This window comes from Lemur catta, chromosome 4 (assembly GCF_020740605.2).
Source record: "Lemur catta isolate mLemCat1 chromosome 4, mLemCat1.pri, whole genome shotgun sequence".
Lineage (NCBI taxonomy): Eukaryota > Metazoa > Chordata > Mammalia > Primates > Lemuridae > Lemur > Lemur catta.
In genome coordinates this window covers 56,621,922-56,645,914 of record NC_059131.1, presented here as the reverse complement: position 1 = coordinate 56,645,914, position 23,993 = coordinate 56,621,922, and the positions used below count along the sequence as shown (strand labels likewise).

General features: G+C 41.7%; 1 non-coding gene across 1 annotated transcript; it reads left to right on the top strand.

The window, feature by feature from the left end:
• The first annotated feature begins 8,014 nt into the window (after positions 1–8,014).
• LOC123637571 lies at positions 8,015–8,118 on the top strand. Its single transcript, XR_006734939.1, has one exon. It is a non-coding gene; the product is annotated as a U6 spliceosomal RNA (small nuclear RNA).
• Positions 8,119–23,993: the final 15,875 nt, after the last annotated feature.

Here is a 23,993-nt window from a genome sequence, read left to right as displayed (position 1 = left end):
TATAAAAGGAAAATAACTTTGAACTTACAATTTTACATCTAGCTAAGTTGTCATTTGGATTTGAAAAGCTGAAAATGAAATGTTTTATTGCCAAAAAAACCCCAAATTTGAAAAGATAAAAATCAAAATATTATCAGGCAGCAAGGCTTTAAAATACTTCCCATAGAAAGAACCGCATTGAAAACCATCTCTGGAGTGTCAGAAAGCAAGGACACATTCAAAGATTAAGGGAGTAGTTTCAAATGGTTTAACCTAGTATATAAAGCAAATTGTTTTTAAAATGTTAACAATTGTTATATCTAGGTGGAGGGATATATTGCTGTTTTAGTGTACTATCTTTTCTACTTTTATAAAACTTTGAAAATTTTACAATAAAAAAGTACTCAAGAAGAGAAACAAACCCAGGAGACTTTGCAAGAAATACTTAAAGCAAGGGTATTAAATATCTTGGTAACATATTCTGTTGTCTAAACAACAACAGACTTAAGACCAAAGAAAAAGAGAAAGTATATCATAACAATCCCAAATTAAAATTCTAGACAACATTAAATTGATAGTGGGTTGAGAGTAGGCAGAATTTAGAAAACCCACACATATTTGGAAATTAAACAATACATTTCTACATAATCCATAGATCAAAAAAGAGATCGCAAGGAGAATTATTAAATCTTTTGAACTAAATGAAAAAGAAAATACAACATGTCAAAATTTATGGGCTGTAGCAAAAGCAGTCTTTACAGGGAAATGTATATACCTGTTTAAAGGCCTATATTAGAAAAAGGAGAATGGCCAGATGCAGTGGCTCATGCCTGTAATCCTAGCACTCTGGGAGGCCAAGATAGGAGGACTGCTTGAGCTCAGGAGGTTGAGACCAGCCTGAGCAAGTGACCCCATCTCTATCAAAAATAGGAAAAATTAACTGGGTGTGGTCACACTAACCTGTAGTCCTAGCTGCTTGGGAAGGCTGAGGCAGGAATATCACTTGAGCCCAGGAGTTTGAGGTTGTGGTGGACTACAATGATGCCACCACACTCTAGCCAGTGACAGAGTGAGACCCTGTCTCAAAAAAAAAAAAAAAGAAAAAAAAGAAAGAAAGAAGAAGAAGAATGATCTCATATCATATCAGTAATCTAAGCTTCTACTTTAAGAAACTGGAAAAAGAAGAGCCAGTTAAATCTAAAGCAAGCAGAAGAAAGGAAACAATGAAGATTACAGTGAAAATAAATGAAATAGAAACCAGAAAACAATAGAGAAAAATCAATAAAACAAAAAGTCAGTTTTTTAAAAGGTTAAGAAAATTGACAAATTTTTACCTAGACTGACCAAGAAAAAAATGAGAAACATAAATTATAATATCACTATTTACTCTATGGAAAGAAAAAGAATTATAAGGATATATTACAAATTCAACAACTTGGATGAAATGGACAAATTCCCAGAAAGATACAGATTACCGAAGCTGACTCAAGAAGAAATAGAAAATCTGAATAGACTTATAGCAGGTAAGGAAATGGAATTAGTACTTAAAATCTTCTTAGGAAGAAAAGTCTAGTCCCAGAGTACTTTATTAGTGAATTCTATCAAATATTCAAAGAAGACATAATACCAATCTTTCACAAGTTCTTTCAGAAAAGAGAAGAGGAGGGCATACTTTCCAACTCATTCTATGAAGCCAGTATTACCCCGATTCAAGCCAAAGATATTGCATGAAAAGAAAACTATAGACCGATATCCTTTTTGAACATAGATGCAAAAATCTTTGGCACAATATTAGCAAATAAAATCCACCAATATATAAATAGAATTATACACCATGACCAAGTGGGTTTTATCCCAGGAATGTAAGGTTGGTTTGACATCTGAAAACCAAGCAAGGTAAATCACCATAGTAATAAGATAAAGGACAAAACCATATGTCATCTCAGTAGGTGCAGAAAAAACATTTGACAAAACCCAACACCCATTGATCATAAAAACTCTTAAACTAGGAATAAAAAGGAACTTTCTCAGTTTGATAAAGTGTATCTACCTGAAACCTAAGTCAACATTACATATGATGATGAAAGACTGAATGTTTTCCCTTAGGATCAAGAATAAGAAAAAAAAAAATCCACATTGGAAAAGAAGTAAAACTGTCTTTTTTCACAGATGACATGATCCTATATACAGACAAATTCTAAGAAATTCACAAAAAACTACTATTGTTAAGATAGTAACATTGCCCACATTGATCTACAAATTTAATGCCATCTTATGGCATAATAATAAATCTATATTTGGTCTCTGACCCTGTTTCCTAGCACAGAGCTCCTAAAACTCTTGTAATTTTCCTGAGTGATGGGGGTGGGGGGAGAAACATCTTTTGTTATTCATAATAAGTCCCTTTCAACTATATCTGAGTTTATGCTAATGAAGTGACTCTTGGAGGATAGGGGCTGGTTGCCAGAGGAATCAACCAGGTGATTAGAGAGTTGGAACTTTCAGCCCCACTTCTCCAGCCTCTGTTGGGGAGAGGTGGAAAGGGGCTGGAGACTGAGTTCAGGCATAATCAATCATGCCTGTGTTATGGAAGCTCCATTTTACCCTAAATGATGGGTTTTGGAGAGCCCCTCCGGGTTGTTGAACACATCAAGGAGCTGGGAGGTGGCACCTCTGGAGAGGGCATGGGAGCTCCCTGCTCCTCCCTCCTCATACCTTGTCTTATGCGTCCCTTCCATTTGGCTCTTCCTGAGTTGTATCCTTTGTAATGAACTGGTAAACAGAAGTGTTTCCCTGAGTTCTGTGAGCAAAGTATCAAAGCCGACGAAGGGTTGTGGGAACCCCTAATTTGTAGCCAAAAGTTACACAGAAGTGTGGGTAACCTAGGGACCCACTGCATTTGAAGTGGGGGGCAGTCTTGTGGGACTGAGCCCTTAACCTGCCAGGTCTGTCGTTAACTTCAGATAGCTACTGTCAGAATCGAATTGAATCATGAGACACTCAGTTGGTGTTTGCCGAGATTTGGAAAATTGCTTGATGTGAGGAAAAAAAACCCAGACATTTGGTGTCAGAAGTGTTTTTGAGGATAGAAAGCCAGTTTGTTATTCCCTTTAAATCCCTATCAAAATCTTGGCTGCCTTTTTTTGCAGAAATTGACAAGCTTATTCTAAAATTAATACGGAAATGCAAAGGATCCAGAATAGCCAAAACTATCTTGGAAAAGAACAAAACTGGAGGACTCACTCTTTCTTTTTTTTTTTTTCTTGTGTCAATATTTTATTTTGGTGTAAAAAATGGGAAGCTGGAAAATACACTGTATTTAAAATTTTCTTGGTTCCCCCTCACATGTGGAAACCTCCTCCCCCCAAGACTCACATTGTCTGATTTCCAAACTTAGTGCAAAGCTACAATAATCAAAACAATGTGGTAGTGGCACAAGGATAGACATACAGACCAATGGCATAGGATTGTGAGTTCAGAAATAACCCTCCACATGTAAGGTCAATTTATTTTTGTCAGGGCCCAAGGTGCCAAGGTAATTCAATGGGAAAAAGATATTTAATACAGTGTTGGGAAGGATGTGGAGAAAGCAGATCCCTCATACATTTCTGATGAGAATGTAAAATGGTATTTACACTTTGGAGAACAGTTTGGCAGTTTCTCAAAAAGTTCAAAATAAGCTTACCAGTTACCAATTCCATTCCTAAGTATCTACCCAAGAGAAATGAAAACATACGTCTACACAAAGACTTGTACATGAATATTCACAGCAACATTATTCATAATAGCCCCAAAGAAGAAACAATCCAATGTCCATAATCAGGTTAATGGATAAACAAAATGTGGTATATTCACACAATGGAACACTACTCAGCAAAAAAAAAAAAAAAAAATAGGAGCAACTACTAATATACACTATGATACAGATAAACCTCAGAAACATTATGCTAAGTGAAAGCCAGACACAAAAGACTATGTATTGTATGATCCCATTTATATTAGGTGTGCAGAAAAGGCAAATCTATACAGAGAAAGTCGATTGGTGGCTGTTGGCTGGATCTGGCAGTGGAGATCAATTGCAAATGAGCACAAGGGAACTTTTTGGGGTGATGCAAATGTTCTAAATCCGGATTGTTGTAATAGTTACATATCTCTATAAATTTACTAAAAATAATTTAATTGTGTACTTACAATGGCTAAATTTTATGATATAGATAGTTAACGTCAATAAAGCTGTTGGGAAAAATAAAAAGTATCATAGGGTCATGGCCTAGAGTATTGGGATATTTTGGGGCTATTTTATTATTCCAGCTGGGGGAAAATCTGTCGTGCTGTTCCTGCCCCTAACAGGGTCTCAATAGCAGAGATGGTATTTTCTGTCTTTGACATGTTCTGACTGTCCCTGCTTCTGTCGGGAGGGCATACAGGCCCCTGTCATCACATCATTGCCCAGGTTCATGACATAGGTTCAAACCTGAGGGCTATGTCCAACTGTATGCTTGTGGTAGGCTGAACAATAGCCCCCAAAGGTATTCAGACCCTAATCCCTGGAACCTGTGTATATATTCTTATATGGCAAAAGGGAGTTTGCAGGAGTGACTAAATTAAAGATTTTGAGTTGGGGAGATTGGGATATCCAGGTGGGTAGGCCCTAAATATAATCATAAGTGCCTTTATAAGAGGGAGGCAGAGAGATGTTTGACTATAAGAGATGTGGCACATGAAGGAATTGAGCAAAGGAAATAAAACTGAAAACACCAAAAGAGAAAAAAAAAACAAAAACAAAAGAAAAATAAAGAACGAAAAAAAAAAAACCCGAAGAAAATAAAAGTAAGAGATGTGAAGATGGAATCAAGAGGCAGGAGGCAGGGCCACAAGCCGAGGAATGCAGGTGGCCTCCAGAAGCCGGGAAAGGCAGGGAAGCGGATTCTCCCCAGAGCCTCCAGTGGGAGCAGAGCCCTGTGGACACCTTGACTTTAGTCCAGGGAAACTGATTTCGGACTTCTGGGCTTTCAGACTGGTAAGAGAATACATCTGTGCTGTTTTAAGCCAACAAGTTTGTGGTAATTTGTTATAGTGGCAACAGGAAGCTAATATAATGTCCAACCTCAAACATATTTGATTTATGTTTTATAATTTTTGAATTAGTTGCAAATATAAAAATTCTAAAAATTCTTCTTTTGAGAGGTTCAAAGTGGGGACAGAGGGGTTACTTCTGAAGCTGTCTCATTATTTCATCCTGTGTCACCTACACATCTTCTGGCTGAAAAGCCCCTGTTTATGTTATCGCGGGGACTTGTTCTCTCTGTCAAGCTTCTGGCCTTTCTAGAATATTTGGGAGGGGGGTGAGGGAGTCTGTCATGTCCATGTCTTGCTTGTGTTTTCCACCTCCATGTACTGATGCTTTACCTCCTGGAGTTCTGGGACCACCACCCTCTCTGGAAAGATGTTGTTAGCATCTCGGTGGCCTCAGCAGTGCAGGAGAGGGGACACTGGGAAAGCTGCTCTGTGTCTGGGACAGGAACACAGACCTGTTTAATCATTTGCGTCAGCACAGGTGAAAGAGTAACAGACTTATCTTAAGTCTTGGGGTGATTTACAACGTACAGGAAGAAATCTTAGAAGTATCAGAATGCTCCAGCACTCAAAGGCCAAACCCCTCCACGTAAGTCCCCTGGGCACTCCTCTCCTGTCCTTCCAGAAATGATATCTACAGCAACACCTCCTGGTCTCCTGCAGGCCTTATCTCAGGTCAGGATTCTAAGGTTGGTCTTTTCACACTTTGACCTGTCCCCTTCCAGAAAGACTGACAAGTTTACAAAAACTTGCCCACTGGCTGCACCCCGGTCCCCACCCAAGAACACCACGATCCTCATAGGTGCACCTTCCAACGTCTGGACTCATCAGCCTGGATTGGCAGCCTATGCTTTGGCACTGCCAGCGGGGGCCCCTCAGAGGCCTCCATTCCAAAGAGGAGATTCGCCTTGAGTCCCTGCTGCCTTCCTGGCCCTCTTCCCAATTTCCTCTGGGTAACTCTTTACCCCAGGATATACCCACACCCTTGCCCAAAACACAGCTGCAGAGACTGCCTGGTCTGAATCATATTTTGGAAAAAGAAACATTTTTCTAATCTTTACATGTTTTTTTTTGTTTTGTTTTGTTTGTTCATTTGCCCTTAGTAGAAAATCCCAAATCCTTGAAGCGGCCCACAAGGCCCTGAAGGGGTGGCTCTTGCCTTTCCTCCTGCCATCCCCCTCTCTGCTCAGGCCACACCGGCCTTTCCTAAATGTCATAAATGTTCCCAGCTCTTCCCTCTCCTGCCTTTGAACAAGACATTGCCTCTGTGCAGACTGTTTCAGGATTGATTGCTTTCAGCTTCTCATCTTTCTCTGGTCTTGCCTAATGTAATTTCCTCAGGGAAAACTTCCCAGACCTCCCAACCGAAATAAAGTCCCTTAGAACACAGGCTCCCATAGCCCTGTGATCTCCCTTCACTGAAGCCTGCAGTTCCCTCCTCCGTGGCCATGTATGTAATATCTGTCTCCCCAGGAGAGTTCCCTCAAGGGGGAGCTGCCTGAGTGGCTATGTCTGTAAATGAATGAAAGGGAACCATTTACAAAGACGCTTCTCTCCCTCAACAATTTAAACTATGTAGAGCTGCTTCTTGTTGGATGTATCTTCACCATTCGCCTAACCACAAGGCTCAAGGCTTACGTGTTTTTCTCAAAATAAATGAGAAGTCAATTCCCAAAGATGAAGTCTGGCAACATAAAGAAATCCTGCTGTTTGGAGGCCATAGCTTGTCCTGATGGGACTGTAGGTCAGAGTGACCTGGCCCCAATGGGCCAGCAGTCTGCACGGAGGAGTTTTCCTGAGCACAGGACCCAGGGTGGGGAGCCCAGCTGTGACACTGGAAAGCTGAAGCTACAGCTGGCTCCCTGTTCCTAAGACACCTTCAGGGCTTATGGCCTTTTCTCTGATGTGCCATTTCTTCTTTACCTCTCTTCATGGATCTTTAGGCTTTACTCCAAGTGTTTTGTTGTTTTAAGTCTTGAAGAGGCCACGCGAGGTGGCTCACATCTGTAATCCTAGCACTCTGGGAAGCCAACGCGGCATGATCCCTTGAGGTCAGGAGTTTGAGACCAGCTCCAGCAAGAGAGAGACCTGTCTCTACTAAGATAGAAAAATTAGCTGGGTGTGGTGGCAAGTGTCTGTATTCCCAGCTACCCAGGAGCCTGAGGCAGGGGGATAGCTTGAGGCCAGGAGTTTGAGGTTGCTGTGAGCTAGGCTGACACCATGGCACTCTAGCCAGGGCGACGGAGCGAGACTGTCTCGAAAAAAAAAAATGTTGAAGAAATCCATATCCTTATATTAATACAAAGTCCTTTGAACATTTATGTGAGGACTTCCACAGGGTAAATTCCTAGAAACGGAATTGCCAGATTGAAGAGACCACTCATTTAAAATTGTTGGTAGATATTGCTGAACTGATTTCCAAAAAAGTTATGCCAGTTTGTGCTCACACCAAGGGTATCCTCCCTACCCATCGCTGCTGTGTTAATTTGCAATTTTAAACTAGTAGTCAAGTTAAGCACTTTTTCATATGTTTAATTTCCCTTTGTATTTCACCTGTGAAATGTTTATTCAAATTCTTTGAGAAGTTAAGGTAGAATCCCAAATATAAAAAATAAACTCCTGTATTTTATTCTATCACTTTAGAGGGTTTTTAATGTTTAGATTTTTATTCTATCAACATCATGAGTTGGGACTTAACTTTATATTTAATATTCATTACTATTAGTTTTTTTAAACCATATCTGAAAGTACTTTCTTTTAATTGGTTAGTCCTTTCCATTCAATTATTGCTATATGGATAGATTTAGTTTTGTCATCTTTTGTAATTTCACATTGGTTTTTAATGCTCCCTTATTGTTTTCCTTGTTTTTTATCATTTGCTTTCTGACCTATGTTTTCTTTGTCATTTGTCCCCCCTTCTAATAATTTGAAAAATTTATAATCAAACATTTAATCTTCAGTATTCGCTTCGGCAGCACATATACTAAAATTGGAACGATACAGAGATTAGCATGGTCACTGCGCAAGGATGACACACGAATTCGTGAAGTGTTCCATATTTAAAAAAAAATAAAAAGAAGAAAAATAAATAACAACAAAATAAAAAAATTACTTCATATTCTTACTTTTAAATAAATATGCTTAAGCCTATGTAACTCCAAGGTCACTCCTCTTAGAAACCAAGAAAGCAGGCCGGGCACGGTGGCTCACTCCTGTAATCCTAGCACTCTGGGAGGCCGAGGTGGGTGGATCGTTTGAGCCCAGGAGTTCAAGACCAGCCTGAGCAAGAGTGAGACCCCGTCTCTACTAAAAAAATAGAAAGAAATTACATGGACAACTAAAAATATATATAGAAAAAATTAGCCGGGCATGGTGGCACATGCCTGTAGATCCAGCTACTCGGGAGGCTGAGGCAGGAGGATCGCTTGAGCCCAGGAGTTTGAGGTTGCTGTGAGATAGGCTGACGCCACGGCACTCTAGCCTGGGCAACAGAGTGAAACTCTGTCTCAAAAAAAAAAAAAGAAAAAAGAAAAGAAACCAAGAAAGCAAAACTACACACACACACACACACACACACACAAATAGGAATACTAAAGATCTAAACAATACAATTAATAAATTTGATCTATTAGATATAATAAAACTCTGCACCCAACAGAGAATTCACATTCTTTTTAAGCACCAGAGGAACATTTAAATTGGCCTTAAAGCAGCTATAATAAATTTCACAGAATCAATAGCATGTAGACCTGCCAGGCACAGTGACTCACACCTGTAATCCTAGCTGAGGCGGGAGGATCGCTCGAGGTCAGGGGTTCGAGACCAGCCTAAGCAAGAGCGAGACTCTGTCTCTACTAAAAATAGAAAGAAATTATATGGACAGCTAAAAATATATGTATAGAAAAATTAGTCGGGCCTGGTGGTGCATGCCTGTAGTCCCAGCTACTTGGGAGGCTGAGGCAGGAGGATCACTTGAGCCCAGGAGTTTGAAGTTGCTGTGAGCTAGGCTGACGCCACAGCACTCTAGCCCTGGCAACAGAGCGAGACTCTGTGTCAAAAAAAAAAAAAGAAAAAAAATAGCATATAGACCACGTCATCTGACCATAATGCACTAAAATTAGAAATTAATAATAAAAGTAAGGCTGAAAAGCACATGCCTCTTATAATTTTGCTGGCTCTGCTGTTCCCTCTGATCTCTCCTCCCTGCCTCTCCCTCCTGAATTGCTGGATGGCTCTAGGAAACTTGAAATTCTCACTCCACACAACAGTTAAGGTTCTCTAGCCTGTTCTCTCAAACTCAGCTCCCAGACCAACTCTTCTCGTTCAGAAGCCACCCAGGTGCCCAGCAGAGACAAAAGAGTCATCTTATGAATTACCAGGATCCACCTCCTAAGAAGATTTTAATGGCAACTCACACATGAGCAGTATCTATTGACCTTCCACCTCCACCTTTATGAAAAGTGAATAAATAAGCTAAAAACACTATGGTAATTCCTCCTCTCTCCCTTCCCTCTCTACCTTTTAGGCATGCTTTATGGTTTTTGTTCCATTCTTTTTTTTTTCCTTTGGAAAAAATTATATTACATTCCTTTTTAAAATGGGGAAAAACTGTACAAGTAAGCATGATGAAACCCGTGTTAGAGCTGGTTAATACTGATCTTTTATTATTGCCTTGCAGTCTCTCTAGCAGTGTTCAAGAAATTATGTTTAAGATCCATGTGAAGGAAAATGTCACTGGAGATGCAAGAAGGAGCTGCGGTAAAAGCTTTATAGGGTTTGTAGGGAGATGGAACTTGCTGTTTAAAAAATTATGTTGAGCTCTGCAGCATCTGCATGTCTTAACATACCATCCAATCCCATCACTGGGATAGTTTTACCCATGTTTTAAAGGCTTATATTAGATGTAGTTTTGGGGCTGTTATCAATTCAGAAAGTAAAGGAATATCAAGAGTAGACAGTATTGAAAGCTTAGAGTAGGGCTACTAGAGACTCAATACACTAAATAAGTCCCCAAACAAAAATATCCAGCCCCAAATCAACAAATAGTTGTTGACCGCCTGCTGTGTGCTTGGTACCATAGCAGAAGCTGAAGATACAGAGGTTAAACGGACAGGGTTTCTGCTCTCATGGAGCTTATGGTATAACATAGAGAGAGACGTAACCCAAATAAGTGTAACATTGCCCCTGTGGGCAACAGTGACAACATGTGGTGAGGAGCTTCTAGTGTTAAAGAAAAAATTATTCAATGACACTTATGAAGGCATGATAAGGAACACTTTATTTAGGACCACTGCAATAGGTATAGGGACTACTGCAATGGCATTGTGCAGAGGGGGAAGGGATTGGGCTCAATTCTGAATACAGCATGGACAAGTGGGAATTTATAGCCAAGGAGTAGGGGGAGGGGGTCAGTGGATGGAAAATTACTGAGGAGAAGCTTCAGGGGTAAGGGGAGATTCTGGCTAAACCGACCTCACTGGATTCTTGCTGAAGACAGGCTAGGGTGACCAGACATCACCTGGGGGATGGTGGAGGATCAGAAACCTGATAAGGTATCAAGGGTGATGAGATATTGAAGGGGTGTGGTTCTTGCTGAACTAACTTAGCAGAGTTCTTTGCTAAAACTGGATTTTACAAGGAAGTGAAAACAGATGGGTCTAGGAGAAGGTTCAGGAGCCTGACTAAAGTTTGGTCAAGTAAAGAATCTTTGTCATTACCCAGCCAGGGAGTCCAGGGAAGGCTGGACTGTTAGATGCTGGAATGACATTAGTTGAGGAGTAGGAGTTACCATGGCAAAGAGGAGGGAAGAGTGCACTAGGCAGAGGTAACAGCAGGTGCAAAGGCCCTGTGGCAGGAGGGAGTGAGATAAATATGACAGACTGAAAGGAAGCAAGCTTAACTAGGTCATTGTGAGGCAGGGAGAGGCTGCATAAGTAGGCCAGCACCAGGGCCTCACTGGCCACGCTGACAGCAGTGGCCCTTATTCTAAGAGCAATGAGAAGCCATTACAATTATTTTGTTTATGTTTTTATTTGTTATTGTTAACTATAACACACATTTAGAAAATCATATAAAGCAAATGTACCATTTAATGAATTACTATAAAGTAAACATCACAGATGGGAGGAAATAAGGAGGCATGATGACTAAATGCAATGTGGGATCCTGGATTGGATCTTGGAACAGAAAAAAAAATTAATGGAAAAACTGGTGAAATCTGAATAAAGTCTGTCGTCTAGTTAATTGTATTGTACCAAATGTTGGTTTCTTAGTTTGGACCAAAAAAAAAAAGTAGTGAAAAAGTATTATGTACCAGTAAAATGTTAACACGAAGGGAAGCTGAGTGAAGAATATACAGGAACTTTCTGTACTATCTTTGTAACTTTCTGTAAATCTAAAATTATTCCAAAATTAAAAAGAGTTTAAGCTAACAAATACCAAACATATCCTCAAATCCAGAAAATAAAGTAATTAAAAAAATTAACTGCCTCACATATTTCTATAATACTTTTCCCCTATTTTTTTGGGTTTCATTCAATCATGTCTTCATATAACAATGATTTTATAATATTTTGTAAAGACAGAATAAAAAGTAATTCAGTTTTTCTTAAAACAACTGACTGGATGTGGTGGCTCACACCTATGGTCCTAGCACTTTGAGAGACTGAGAAGTAGGAGGACTGCTTGAGGCCAGGAGTTTGAGATCAGCCTGAGCAACAGAGTGAGACCTCATCTCTACAAAAAATAGAAAAATTCTCTGGGTGTGGTGGTGTGCACCTGTAGTCTCAGTTATTGGGGAGGCTGAGGCAGGAGGATCGCTTGAGCCCAGGAGTTTGAGGTTGCAGTGAGCTGTGATGATGCCACTGTTTTCCAGCCCAGGCAACAGAGTGTCAAAAACAAAAGCAAAAGCAAAAAAACAACAGGTAAAACTAAAAGAGAGCATTTAAGGGAGCTCAGGTCCTCTCAAGGACGAACATATTTCCTTAGTTTCCTCCTGTCTGTGATGGTTTCTCAGTCTTTCCTTGTGTATCATGACCTTGACTTTTTTTTTTTTTTTTGAGACTGAGTCTCACTTTGTTGCCTGAGCTAGAGTGCCGTGGCATCAGCCTAGCTCACGGCAACCTCAGACTCCTGGGCTAAAGCAATCCTATTTCAGCCTCCCGAGTAGCTGGGACTACAGGTATGCACCACCATGCCTGGCTAAGTTTTATTTTCTACATATTTTTAGTTGTCCAGCTAATTTCTTTCTATTTTTAGTAGAGACGGGGTCTCGCTCTTGCTCATGCTGGTCTTGAACTCCTGACCTCGAGCAATCCTCCCTCTTCGGCCTCCCAGAGTGCTAGGATTACAGGCGTGAGCCACTGTGCCTGGCCCATGACCTTGACACTTTTGAAGGATACTGGTTGAATATCTTGAAGGATGGCCCTCATTTTGAATTTGTCTTACATTTCTCTCTTGATTAGAAAGCAGTTATGGGCCAGGTGTGGTGCGGCACACCTGTAGTCCCAGCTACTTGGGAGGCTGAGGCAGGAGGATCCCTTGAGCCCAGGAGTTTGAGGTTGCTGTGAGCTAGGCTGATACCAGGGCACTTTAGCCTGGGCAACAGAGCGAGACTCTGTTTCAAAAAAAAGAAAGCAGTTATAGGTTTCCGGAAAGGCACAGAGGTGAAGTGCTCTTCTCATTGCGTTGTGTTAGGGGCACTTGCTATCAATATGACTTATCACTGCCGATGGTAATCTGGGCCACTTAATCAAGGTGGTGTCAGCTAGGTTTTGCCATTATAAAATTACCATTTTTCATCCTCTGTCCTTTGAAGGTGAGCTTATGAATCCAGCCCACACTCAAAGAGTGAGGGATTAAATTCCACCTCTTGGAGGGGGCAGTATCTACATATATTTAGAATTCTGTAAGGCAGATTTTTCTCTTCTCCTTCATTTATCTTATTTATTTATTTATTCAATCATTTATGGATATCACTTAGACTCACAGTTATTTTATTTTATGGTTATAATCCCGTACTATTGTGATTTATTTTGTGGCTCATATTGTTCCAGCTCTGGCCACTGGGAGCTTGTTTCCAGTTGGCTCCTGTGTTCTTTGGACACACTGCACTCCCTGCTCCACCCTTCTTTTTTTTCCTAAGGACTTCCTTGCTTTTTGGCATTACAAAATGATCCAGGCTGGTCTTGTGTTTTCCCTGCCTCAGTCCTAGAATCAGCTCCAGAACCAAGGAGCTAGGTTCTTCTTATTGGAGAATCATATTTAGAAACCATGATCTTGGTGCTGGATGTGTTCATTGCTACTGCTAGCTTTTTTTCTCTTGTAATTTATTTGTTGAAAAACTGGATTGTTTGTCCTACAGTCTCCCATAGTCTGGATTTTGCTGGTTGCATCCCCAAGTTGTTGATTTAACATTTTTTCTCTGTTCCATATATTTCCTGTGTATTTATAGTTGGACCTATTTAAAAAAATTTTTGGCCGGGCACGGTGGCTCACGCCTGTAATCCTAGCCCTCTGGGAGGCCAAGGCGAGTGGATCGTTCGAGGTCAGAAGTTCCAGACCAGCCTGAGCGAGACCCCGTCTCTACTAAAAATAGAAATAAAAATTATCTGGACAACTAAAAAATATATATATATAGAAAAAATTAGCCGGGCATGGTGGTGCATGCCTGTAGTCCCAGCTACTCGGGAGGCTGAGACAGTAGGATCGCTTAAGCCCAGGAGTTTGAGGTTGCTGTGAGCTAGGCTGACACCACGGCACTCTAGCCTGGGCAACTAAGTGAGACTCTGTCTAAAAAAAAAAAAAATTTTTTTTAGTTCATATATTTTTAAAATTTCTTTCGATGGATTTAGGGGATACAAGTGGTTTTGTTACATGGATGAATCGTATAGTGGTAAGGGCTTTCAGTATACCTGTCACCCGAATAGTGTACCTTGTATCTGAAGGTAACTTTTGATTCCTCCTACCTCTCCTACCCTTCCCCCTTCTTAGTTTCCAATGTCCATTATACCACTTTTTGCTTTTTTTTTTTCTTTTTAGAGACAGGGTCTCTTTCTGTCACCCAGTTTGGAGTACAGTGTCGTGATCATAGCTCACTGCAGTCTACAACTCCTGGGCTCAGGTGATCCTCCTGCCTCAGCCTCCTGGGTGGCTAGGACTACAGGCATGCACCACCATGCCTGGCTAACTTTTTAAAAAATTGTTTGTAGAGATGCAGTCTCACTGTGTTGGCCAGGTTGGTCTCGAACTCCTGGCCTCAAGTGATCCTCCCACTTCGGCCTCCTAAAGCACTAGGATTACAGGTGTGAGCCACCATTATACCATTTTGAAGTTTTTTTTTTTTTTTTTGAGACAGAGTCTCACTCTGTTGCCGGGGCTAGAGTGCCGTGGCGTCAGCCTAGCTCACAGCGACCTCAAACTCCTAGGCTCAAGCGATCCTCCTGCCTCAGCCTCCCGAGTAGCTGGGACTACAGGCATGCATGCACCACCATGCCTGGCTAATTTTTTCTATATATATTTTTAGTTGTCCAGCTAATTTCTTTCTATTTTTAGTAGAGACGGGGTCTCGCTCTTGATCAGGCTGGCCATTATAGCATTTTGTATGACCATATATACCCACGGCTTAGTGCCCACTTATAAGTGAGAACATGAATTATTTGTTGGATCTAAAAGCTTGATCAGATTCTGGTTAGATTTTTTGGGTGCAAGACTACGTCATAGATAATGGTGTATTCTACCAGAAGGCACACAATTCCTGGTTATCTCTTTTTGTGCGATGTCAACAGCCATTGACAATCACTGCTCAGATCCATTAATTCATTATGGGCTGTGAAATGATGGTATTCCAATTCAGTCATTCCTTCTTCATTCATTTGCTGGAACACTTCTATAAAGAGCATCTTCTCCTTATCTACTATTTTGTTACCTAGTGTTATGGTTCATATAGAAAGGGCAGGATTCTTTCCATTTATTTAGCAGTTTTCAAAATAAAGTGTTGGTTCCTTAGCATCTTCTAACGATGACATTTTTTTTTTTTTTTTGAGACACAGTCTTGCTCTGTTGCCCAGGCTAAAGTGCCATGGTGTCACCTTAGCTCACAGTAACCTCAAACTCCTGGGCTTAAGCAATCCTCCTGCCTCAGCCTCCCAGAGTGCTGGGATTACAGGCCTGAGCCACCACCCCCAGCCATGATGACAGATTTTTAAAGATCACTATGAAATCACGGATTTAATAATATTCAATGTGTTTCAATCCATTGATTTGTTATTCTTATCGATAGTCAATTTGTTGTGCCTTTGGCCTGTGGGAGCATCTCGAGTTGGCTCCTAAGTCCTTTTGACACAATCCTAGTGGTCTTTAATGGCTTTCTTCCACTATGGCATCTGGGAATCAGGCAAGAGGCAAAGTCCTCTGCAGAGTAGGGGTAAGCACTTCTGCCCAATACCACCCTTGAAGAGGGCAACACTGCACCTTCTAAGTTTCTGTTTAGGGCCTTCAAGTTTTCACCAAGAAAGGGAATAAAGGAGAGGGAGCTGGTTGGGGTGGGGAAGATGATGAGTTCAACTTATAACTTTGTTATGGGGTGAATTGTGTACCTTCAAAATTCATATGTTGAAGTACTAACCCTAGTACCTCAGCATGTTACTGTATTTAGAGATTAGGGCTTTTAAAGAGGTGATTAGAGTAAAATGAGGTCAAATGAATGGGGCTTAATCCAATATGACGGTGTCCTTATAACAAGAGGAGATTAGGACACGGACAATACCTGGACTGAGGGACAACTGTGTGAGGACACAGTAAGAAGCTGCCCATCTGCCAGCCAAGAAAAGAGGCCTCAGAAGAAACCAAATCTGCCAACACCTTGATTTTGAACTTCTAGTCTACAGAACTGTGAGAAAATACATTTCTGTTGTTTAAGCCACCCAGTCTGTGGTTTTATGTTATGGCAGCCTTAGCAAACTGGTAAAACTTGTTGAGTTTGAAAGTATGTGTGGGTATACATGATAAATGCATACAATTTTATACGTCCAATATAAATAAATAAACAAATAAGTTTTTTAAAGGCATATGTGGGATGTTTCATGGCATTTTAAACATGGATCTGGGATTCAGGAAAGAGGACTGGGCTGAAAGCAGGATATGGGAGCTGGGGACATATACAGCATGGATAAAGCCCATGTGTGTACTGTTAAAGTAAAGCTCCAGGGAAAGTCTAAGGAATAGAAAGAGAAGAGGGCTAAGAAATAAACCAAAGCTAAGAAATTGGGGAAGGAAAAGAGGCCCCTGAAGGAGACCCAGAAGGTCTGAGGGAGAGGCAGGAGCAAAAGCATGAGACCGTGGAGTCCCAGAGGCAGAGATGAGGTTTGAAGGAGTTTGAGGAAGGTAGTGGTTAACTACCGAATGAGAAGAGGTTAAGTAAGATAAGGACTGAAGGAGGCCCTGGGATTTTGTAACTATGACTGGAAGATGACTAGGGTGGGAGGTTGGAGAGACAGGCTGCTGTGGTATGAGGGTAAATCATCTTCAGGAAATCTGACAGAAAGAAGGACATGGTATAGGCTGATATCAAAAGGGTGGCTTTTTGTTTTTTATTTTTTTTTTGGAAACAGGGTCTCACTCTGTTGTCCAGGATAGACAGCAATGGAATCATCATAGCTCACTGAAACCTCAGCTCCTGGGCTCAAGCAATCCTCCTGCCTCAGCCTCCCCAGTAGCTGGGACTACAGGCAAGCTAGTTTTCTGTTTTTATTGGGAATGACTTGAGCATATTTATCTGACGAGAGGAAGGAGACAGTGGATGAGAGATACAGAAATAGCTCTGACTTGGGGGGATGGGCGGTACATGGGCAATATATATAACCTGAGCTTTTGTACCCCCATAATAAGCTGAAATAAAAAAAAAAAAAGAAATGAAGGAGGGGATGGAACCCTGGACTGCCTCAAGGCAGAGGAAGGAAAATTAAGCATGCAGGAACAACTCTTCCTCTGAGATGACAGAAATGTAGGTGGTGATTGGTTTGTAGGTTTGGGGTAGGAATCTGGGGATGAATTTTCATGCCCAACTTTTTGTGTGGTCACACGTTTTCATTTCACGTGGGTCTATATCTAGGAGTGTGAAATTGCTGGGTCATATGGTAATTCCATGTTTAACAATTTGAGGACCCGTGAAACTATTTTGCGAAGTGGCTGCACTGTTTTACATTCCTACCAGCAGTGTAGGAAGTTTCCAGTGTCTCCATACTCTGACAACACTTGTTATTATTTGTCACTTAATATATCCATTATAGTTGGTGTGAAGTGGTAACTGTGATTTTGATTTACATTTCCCTAATGGCTAGTGTTTTTGGTGTGTTTTCATGTGCATGTTGGCCATTTGTATGTCTTCTTTAGAGAAATATGTATTCAAATCATGTATCCATTTTTAATTGGGTGATTTATTTTTTATTATTGAATTATGAGAGTTATTTATATATTCTAGATGCTAGTTCCTTATCAGATATATGATATGCAAATATTTCCGTCCTGTGTGGTGTCTTTTTACTTTTTTTGATGTTCCTTGAAGCATAAAAGTTTTAAATTTTGAAGTATGGTGTATCTATTTTTTTTTCAGTTGCTTGTACTTTTGTTATATCTAAGTAGGTTTTGCCTGATCCAAGGTCAGGGAGATGGAAACTTTTCTAGGAGTTTCATAGTTTTAGCTCTTATATGTAGATCTGTAATGCATTTTGAGTTAATTTTTGTGTGTGGTCTAAGATAGGGGTCCAACTTAACTCTTCTGCATGTGTATATCCGGCTATCCCAGACCATTCATTGAAAAGACTATACTTTCCCCATTGAATGGTCTAGGCATCTTTGTTGAAAATCAATTAGCCATAAATATAAGGGTTTATTTTACTCTCAATTTTATTCCACTGATCTATACATCTATCCTTATGCCAATATCACACTATCTTGATTCATAGTAAGTTTTGAAATTGGGAAGTGTGAGTACCCCAACTTTGTTCTTCTTTTGCAAGATTAATTTGGTTCTTCTGGGTCCCTTCCATTTCCATATCCTTTTGAAGGATCAGTTTGTCAATTTTTTTGCAAAAACAGCAGTTGGAATTTTGATAGGAAATGTGTTGAATCTGTAGACCAACTTGGGGAATATTGCCATCTTAACAATAGTAAGTCTTCCCCATCCAAGAACCTGGGATGTCTTTCCATTTATTTGGGTTACTGATTTCTTTTAACAATATTTAATAGTTTTTAGGGTATGAATCTTATACTTCTTTTATTAAATTCATTTCTAAGTATTTTATTTTTTGATGCTACTATAAATGGAATGGTTTTCTTAATTTTATTTTCAATTGTTCATTACTAGTGTGTAGAAATACAATTGATTTTAGTGAATTGGTCTTGTACTCTGTAATATTGCTGAATTTATTTGTTTATTTATTTTAAAGGCTGGTCAAGTGAAGCAGTGGGAGTGGAGTGAACTAATTTATTAGTTCTAATAGTTTTCAGTGACTTCCTTAGGAATTTCTATTTATAAGATCATATAATCTACAAATAGTTTTGTAGTCTACAAATTAGTTTTATAATCTACAAATTAGTTTTACTTTTCCAATCTAGATGGCTTTTATTTCTTTTTCTTGCTTAATTTCTCTAGCTAGAAGCTCAAGCACGTGTTGTTGAATAGAAGTGGGGATAGGACATCCTTGTCTTATTCCCTTACCTTAGGGAGTATACCATGATTTTTAATGGCATGACTATTGTTTGTACGTCAATTTTTGTCACAACAATTTGTCTTACAATTCTAAATAGAATTGGAGCTCATGTGTATAAACACACAGATGAGAGTAGCTATAAAATCTTTGAGGAGGCCGGGCGCGGTGGCTCATGCCTGTAATCCTAGCACTCTGGGAGGCCGAGGTGGGCAGATCGCTCGAGGTCAGGAGTTCGAGACCAGCCTGAGCAAGAGCGAGACCCCGTCTCTACTAAAAATAGAAACAAATTATCTGGCCAACTAAAAATATATATAGAAAAAAAATTAGCCGGGCCTGGTGGCACATGCCTGTAGTCCCAGCTACTCAGGAGGTTGAGGCAGGAGGATCACTTAAGCCCAGGAGTTTGAGGTTGCTGTGAGCTAGGCTGATGCCACGGCACTCACTCTAGTCCGGGCAACAGAGGGAAACTCTCTCTCAAAAAAAAAAAAAAATCTTTGAGGAAAAAAATTAGCTCTGTCAGTGATGAGCCAGGTTGAAAAAAAAAAGATTGAAGATTTGCTCTTACATTGTAACAAAATGTTTAAAAGGCAACAATAATTTTAAAGGAATGATATTAATATAAATCTCAGTGGAATAGAGTACAGAGTTCAGACTGTCTACAGTGTATATAAGAATTTATGTGGCTGGGCGTGGTGGCTCACGCCTGTAATCTTAATACTCTGGGAGGCTGAGGTGGGAGGATTGCTTGAGCTCAGGAGTTTGAGACCAGCCTGAGCAACAGAATGAGACCTCTATAAAAAATTTTAAAAATCAGCTCAGTGCGGTGGTACATATCTGTAGTCTCAGCTACTGGGGAGGCTGAGGCAGGAGGATCACTTGAACCCAGGAGTTTAAGGTTGCAGTGAGCTATGATCATGCCACTGCACTCTAGCCCTGGCAACAGAGTGATACCCTGTCTCAAAACAAAAACAAAAACATATTTGCAATAAATATGAAAGACAAAGTGTTACTATTAACACAGAAAGGGTTAATATAAATTAATAAGAAATTAAGGCTTCAAAGACAAATGGGCACAGAAAAAAGACAATTTAGAAAATAGACAATTCATTAAAGGAGGAAATACAAATGACTAACTGAAAAGAATGTTCAATCTCACTGGCAATCAAATAAATGCAAATGAAACAAGGAGGTAAAAGCTTTTGCTTTGAGCAAAGATTTCTAAGATAATTAATACTTGTTACTGCTTAGGGTTTGTTGAGATAGCTCTCATATTAACCCTATGAGGTAATTTCCTATTATTAGGTCCATTTTATGGATGTGGAAACTGAGACTCAGCAGGGTTCAACCCAAGATTACACAATTAGTAAGTAGTGGCACCAGGATTTGGACCTAGGCTGTGTGACTCTATTATAGAGGGGGCGTAGGAAACAGTTGTAGGAAGGAGAGATGAAGAACAGGGGGAAATGTAGCTTGAAGGGCCGGATAAATGTATTTGAAGTGCCTATGTGGCAGAGCGAATGGGTTAAGTGGTATTGCAGAGGGGAGCAAACCAGTGGAAATTACATAAGGGACAACGCTATTCAAGTAAGAATTGTTTGTAAGGGACTAGAGAGGCTCAGGAAGGCAGTGAGGAAACCCAGCCCTGGGGAGGTAGAGGAAGCTGACCCTTTGGGGTCTTCTCATCTAACCCTCACACAGACAGCAGGGGGTGGGGGTGGTCCCATCGTCTAGCGGAAGAAACACCGCTAGGTGGCTAAGACCTCAGTGTCTTTGGGGTTTCTCTTAGTTTCTCAACCATAGATGATTAGCAGACCTGCCCTTTCCTTCTGGGGCCAAGTGACCCGCGGGGGAGCCCTGACTGGCTTCACTGCCCTCCTACAGCCAGCCTCAGTCCTGAGCCAGCAGGAAGTTTGAGCTTGCCAGACTGCCAGGGCCTGGGCAGGAGGAAGGAGAGCAGGAGCCAAGCAGAGTGGCCCCCTGGGTTCTCTATGCGCTGTCCCAGAGCTTTGCTATCCTGTAGGGGAGGGGGAATGAGGGATGTGGGAGCAGTCCTGTTGGGGAGCAGGCAACTAGATGAAGCAGAACCATTAAAGGCGTGACAAATTTATGTTAGTTGAAGATTGGTAAATATATCTTCGTTTGTAAAGCCCTTGGGAAATCCAAAGTGGGGACTTCATTCTGACTCTTATAACCGTGGGTAAGTCTGTTAACATTTTGGTGCCTCAATTTCCTCATCTGTAAAATGGGTATTAGAATACTTCCTGCTTTATTGACTTTAAATAGATGTAGTGCTTAGATGATCAACAAGCCGGTGTGAGAGCAAAGTACCACAGGCAGTAGAGTCACTGAGACCTGAGTTCAAGTCCAGTTTGCAATTTTCCAGCTGGAGACTTGGGGAAAATTACCCAAGCTCTTTCTGCTTCAGTTTCTTCATCAGTGAAACCAAGGGTAGGAATAGCAAGCACTTGCCTTAAATGGTTGTTTTCAGGGGTAAATGAAATAATGTATATAAAGTATTAATACATGGTAAACCAGGACCCCAAAGCCCACAGGTTCAATCATTAGACTCTAGTTGCTTTAAAAACATAATGTACATAAAACAACATATAGTGTAGAATCAAGACTGGAAAGAAATACAACAAATTATTGCTTGAGCCCAGGAGTTTGAGGTTGCTGTGAGCTAGGCTGATGCCACGGCACTCTAGCCTGGCAACAGAGTGAGAGCCTGTCTCCAAAAAAAAAGAAAGAAAGAAAAGAAAGTTGTTTTGATATGGAAATTTACAATAGACAAAAAAAAAAAAGAAATACAACAAATTGTTAACAGCGTTTATTTCTGGGTAGTCAGATTATGATTTATTTTCTTTATTTTTTTCTTTTCTTTTCTTTTTTTTTTTTTTTGAGACAGAGTCTCACTTTGTCACCCGGGCTACTGCAGGTATCATAGCTCACTGCAACCTCAAAACTCCTGGGCTCAAGAATCCTCCTGCCCCAGTCTCCTGAGTAGCTGGGACTACAGGCACTTACCACACACCCGACTAATTTTTCTATTTTTTTTGAGACAGAGTCTTGCTCTGTTGTTTGGGCTAGAGTGTAGTGGCACCATCATAGCTCACTACAATCTCAAACTCCTGGGCTCAAGCAATCGTCTTCCTCAGCCTCCTGAGTAGCTGGGACTACAGGTGTGCACCACCACACCAGGCTAATTTTTGTATTTTTTGTAAAGATGGAGTCTCGCTCTTGCTTAGGGTGGTCTTGAACTCCTGATCTCAAGCGATCCTCCTGCCTCGGCCTCCCAGAGTGCTAGGATTACAGGTGTGAGCCACCGTGGTCGGCCTATTTTCTTTATATTTTTCTGTATTTTCCAAGTTACTTTTGTAGTCAGAAAAAAGCAGTATATGATGATCAGGTGCCTTGGGATCATTTGTGATGATCTCTACTTCATTAAAACCTTTGACAGTATTTTCTCCTGTAATCTTGTCAGCAACTGTTTGAGGTTAAGAATCATTATCCCCATTTTCCAGATGAAGCAATGAGGTTGAGAGAGGTGGGAGAGCTACATTAAATTTCAGGTCTTATAGCTACTAAGTGGCAGAGAGCCAAGATCCACAGGCAGATCTGGCTGTCTCCAAAGCTGGGGGCTATCTGTAGGATGCTGGGTGGTGCAGTTCAGTGCCTAGAGCTCTCCCACCCTAGTCTTCTTATAGAACTGGGCTTGTGGTGGGTGTGCTCCAGTGGGTTTTCTCTGCCTGGTGTACTGGTTTCCTACATCTGTATTCCTGGTGGAGGACGTGGCCTGGAGAGTGAAAGTCAAAGGGTGCTGTGGACAGTCTCCCTAAGAAGAAATAAAGGTTTTCACCATAAAGGTATCCAATATAGGAACTAAAAATAGCAGCATAGCTGCACAAGATTGAGGGAAGGAAGTGGGTGTGAGTGAGCTCAATCATTATCTATTATAACAGGAAGGCAATAGATAATGGCCAGTCCTGATAAATCCAGATATCGCTATGTAAGCTTTGTGCATACTGACGTGGAGGTAACCACCAGGCCTGAAAACACAGATGGCTTTAAGTGGTATAGGGATTGAGGGGTGGCAAGGGAGTTTTTTGTTTTCATCATAAGCCCTTCTGTCCTATTTGATGTTTTAGCTATGTGTATCACACTTTTATCTAAAAATTATTATTTTAAAAGTACAGGCTCTGAAAGTTAAACAAACAAAAAGTACAAGCGTTGTACTTCTGGGCATTTGTGTGGATTCAAATCCCACCTCTGCGAGTTACGGATCTTGGGCAGATTCACCAAAGCTGCAATTTTATCTTCTGGAAACAGGGCTCAAAACCACACTCACAGAGTTGCTCTGAGGATAACATGAGGTAAGGCATATAAAGCACATGGGCCAGTGTTGGCCTAAAGCATCTGTAATTATTAACCATTGTTATTAGTAATAAGCCAAGCATACAGGTAATAGGCAGGGCTGGGCACATAGTAGGCACTTACAATGGGTGGAAGTAATTATTTAAAACCCCACCAGAGCCTGTAATTTCCTCCAACCCGCGACGCAGGAGCCCCAGTGCTGAGTGAACACTTAAATATTGATGTGGTTGCTCATTTATTCATCACTCGGCTCTCCGCTGCAGTGTCCGCAGAGGGTGAGCCCCGCTCTCTGGCCCCCCGCGCCGGGAGGTTGGAGGCGGCGCGGGATCACTCGCCTCCAGGTCGCTGATGCGGGGCCGTCACGCGGCGGGGCGAGAATCGCTCTGGTTTCCCGCGGGCATTTTCCGGGGCAGGGGCGGGCGGCAGAACGGGGCGCGCTGCCTGAGACGAGGGGGCAGCCCGGGTCCGCTTCCCTCCCCCAAGTCGGCGCCGAGGGGCATGGCCATCCCGGGAGGGGCGGGCGGCGCCGTTTTAGGGCGAGGGCTTTCCGGAGCAGGGACATCTTGAAGGAAGATTTGGGATTGGCCGGGAGGCGCAGAGCGGGCATTTCATACCCGGCCAAGGGTGTCGCGCTCCTCGAGAGAGGCAGGGTCGCGCCCGGCGCCCCCAGCCCGGGGCGGGGCCACCGCGCGAGCCCCGCCCACCCCTCTGCAGAGGCCGCGCGCCGCGCCCCGCCCCCGCCCGCCCCCTCCCGCTCGGGGCGGGGCTGCGGCGGCCAGGCGGGAGCGGCGCCCGCCGCACTGCCGCACCGCCACGCGGGACGGGGCCGCGGGGCGGGGCGGGCGCTGACGTCGCGGC